The following is a 4,028-nucleotide window of genomic DNA, read 5'->3' on the forward strand; positions in this document are numbered from 1 at the left end:
AATAACATGACGTGCTTCATCAAGTGGCGAGTGATTTGATAAATTCGCAGACAAAGTTTTCTAAGGGGGACAAATGTGAAACCCTACCTTGATGTAGGAAAATAAATTAGAAAATCCTTAGATGGGCATGTAGATTGCATATTTTGAACATCAAATTAATTTTAACCTTAATAAAAAATTCATTGTTACCTTGGTTGGCTATCACTATTGGAGTAAAAATTTTTCTTAGTTTAGAAAGAGTCAAAATATGTGATTTTTATAAAACAATCTTTTGAAAATAAATTATAGCAGTAATAGTGTAACACCCTTGATCTTGGTTGTAACACCCCTGATTTTTGGTATGAACTAAGTAATATGAACCAAGACAATTAATGAGCTAAATTGAATTTTGGTGAATATGACTGCACTTATAGGTGTATGACTAAGAATATTGGTATAAAGGAGAGATTTTAATGGAATTGTGCATATGATGGAATTGTGCATATGTTTGGCACTTTGACACCTAAATAGAACATTAAGGTAAATATTGATAAAAATGATGAATCAATCCTATAGTTGGAGGATTTGATTTAATTTGATGTATATTTAAGAATATATGTATAAGGATTTAAATTATATGAGTAATTTGAGGTATGAGATTAACATGGAATGGATTTAGGGTGTTAAGTTAAATTTTTGAGAGTTAGAAAAGACTACAAACTGTCTACAAGGGAAAATGTATCGATACATCACCTTATGTATCGATACATTCTTGGTAGAAACAAAAATATATGGTGCTCTGAAGGACTTCTATCGATAGATTTGGGAATGCATTGATAGATTTAGAAATTTAATGAACTTGTATTGATACATTGTCCCAATGTATCGATACATTTGAAGTAGAAAGCATCTAGGACCACTCTACCTGAAATACATTGATACATTGCCTTAATGTATTGATACATTCAATTGAAATATGAGAAAATGTATCAATACATTGCCAAAAGTATCGATACATCATTGAGGAATGCCAAAAATAAAAAGGGGTTTTCAGCATTCTGCCATTTTAAGAGATAACCCAGTTCCTCTTTTTCTCTCTCTATCGCCTTCGAACCTTCAGCCTCCAAATGGCATTTGGATCTTATTTGAGTTAGATCCAAGCTTGGAAAATTGATTTAGAGTTAAGATTGTATGTTTTAACTAATTGATTTTCGATTTGATCGGTTAATAATCTCAAATCTAGATATTTTCAAATTTGGTTAAACTTTTTCCCCTTGAGTTTATCAAAGATTTGAAGCCTAGATTTAGGCAACCCAGCTTCTAAGATATGGATTTAACTCATTTGTTGTAAGAATAAGCATGTGTATTGAATTTAGGTATTTGTAAAAAGTTGGGATATTTTTGAAAACTAGGAAATAAATATTTTTGGGATGTTTTGATGTGTTTATGAGAAAATTGAAGCCACGTAATGTGTTGGTGAGCTATAAGACGATTGAAGGTGGAGAATTTGAGCTTAACTATAGGAGTGCCTCTGATTGTCAAAGTAAATGGAATTTAATTAAATGCATGTGATGCATCTTGCATAATGTATGCACTGCCATGGTACTTAAATGTTGTGTGTATGCCTAGATGATAATGCCTAGGCTAGAGAATTGATATGTGCATTTGTGTGTGTGTGTATGTTTTCCTAGAGGCACATAGTTATCTAAGATAGGAAATTGTGTTTGTGTGATTTGTGGTGAGCCACTTAATGGCATTATGTTGGAACCCATCAGATGTAGGACCTAAAGCAAGAGACCTACACATGGTATGATATGAATTATGGATTAAGGACTGTGTCAAATTATGATGAATGGGTTGCCAAATAGGTATACAACCCGATATGTATTTGGGTTAATGGCATAGTGAATGAGTGATTTTAATATGTGAGGCCTATGGATATGATCCACACATGAATGCCCACGTACTTATGGTTGATTTGAAGATATGTATAGGACTATTAAGCCATGATTGATAGGATTGAATATGATGAATACCCATGTGTGTTTAAAGGCATGAGAACCTCTAGATCAATTATGTTTTATTTGATTATGCCTTAGAGATTTGAAGGTACATAAAATTATACTGAGCTTTGAGATGACTGAAACACGTTGAATTTGAATATGATTTGATATGGATGTATGGAATGTCACAGGCACGATAGGTTGATTTATGGATATACATTCTGTCCAAAGGATGAACTTTGAACATTGATTTGACTTGAGGTTGAATGGAGTCCCACGCCCTGTGACTATGTGTGCCTGTAGAGATGGTGGTAAGCAAGGATAGTGGCATTAATCCCACCTGTGACTTCCGTCTGTAAAACTATGATGCCATCCGTTGAGATTACTTCAGATGATGCTAACTGTTGGGAGATTACTCCAATTGATGATATGATTTTTTGCTAGTTACGTTGGCACTGTGCTTGATTTGTTCTCCTCCTGTTGCTTCGGCATGAACTTAATTTGCTCTCTACTAGTGGCTTTGCTGTGAACATGATTTGATTTTCTATCGGTTGGCCACCAAGAGTGATTTGACTATGTTTAGGGTATGACCACTCATTTGATTCATTTGACTATGATAACATGAATCGGGGATGGCATGATTTGATTTGAAATATGAATATGTGCTGACCACCATAAATGATATTTGATGAAATGGTTCAAAACAAGCAATTATTTGTAAATGGGATTTGAGCTTGCACTTGGCAACTAAGGTGTGCCTATGAAGACCAGTTTAATGATAGCGGCTTTAAAGATAAGTCTTGAATTTATATAATTTGATATGAGGACATAGAACTTGGGAATTGCGGATATGATACGCCGTTGAGATGTGATTAGGCAAGGCTTATATGATGAGTTGTGCATGTAGGATATTAGGATGATCCTTGCACCTTTGAATTGAAAATGTTTGATTATGAAAGTCTTATGGCTAGATAGGCTTGAATATATTTTATATATAAAATATTATGTTGTGATAGTATACCCTCACTTCATATTAGATGACTCACCTTTCTGTTGTACCAAGTGTAAATAAATTAGCCACAGAGCTGTGGTAAAGGTCATCTAGCGATAGACTATTTTTGGCATCTAGTAGGTTTCCACCCACTATGTCACTTCGCTGCGTCAGTCACAAGCTTTAGCTCTGCACTTAGTCTGTTGTGTATGTAGGCACAATGTGCCATATGAATTTATGTGTAACGGTTGTTATGTACAAACCCACCTTGAAAGACCAACGTATGGCCTTATGAACATTTGTATAAATTATGTGCTCAGGATAATATATTATATTCGGTTTTATTGTCAATGTTTGATTATGGAATCCATTGGCTTTGTGTTATATGATTTTGAACTTTGAAGCTTGCTCGAGTCTAGTGGGTTTACCCTTTGGGCTTATGCACGGGTCATGGACCCTCGAGTTTAGGTTGTGACATAGTTAGTATCAGAGCCCTAGGTTAGAGTGTTCTAGGTAAATTTTTGTTTGTTAATGGAGTGTCTGGATTACTGTAGAGTCTTGTTCATAGTTTATCACTGTAGCACGAATTATGAGCCAGAGGGTGCACGAACTCCCAAGTTCTTAGTATGCCAACCTACCTTTAGAATTTGATTGGTGTTGTTGAATTTGCACATGCAAGTATACGCATCGAACAAGTAATATAGACAGTAAGTTTAGATTATTGTTCCCATAAGGATTTGTTTCTAAAGTTTCACTAAGTACTAAAATTATAAAACAAGTTAATCTTATTTAAATAATCTAAAAAATGAAGAAAAACTAATTAAAAACAATTAAATATCAACCCTAAATAAGCTAATAAACTAAATAAGTTGAGAAAAGCAGTCTATTAAAGACCAAGGATTATAGGTTCATTCAACATTTCATTTGATACCAGCTTTTCTTGTTATTTATCTTCCTAGATAGAATCCAAAGCAATGGACAAGCTTCGTCAAGTTGCTTGTAGAAATACCTAACTTAATTAGTTCACCATATGCCTATAGGAATCAATTAAATTA

Source organism: Theobroma umbraticum, unplaced genomic scaffold (assembly GCF_002168275.2).
Source record: "Theobroma umbraticum cultivar Fairchild unplaced genomic scaffold, ASM216827v3 scaffold_81.0, whole genome shotgun sequence".
Taxonomy (NCBI): Eukaryota; Viridiplantae; Streptophyta; class Magnoliopsida; order Malvales; family Malvaceae; genus Theobroma; species Theobroma umbraticum.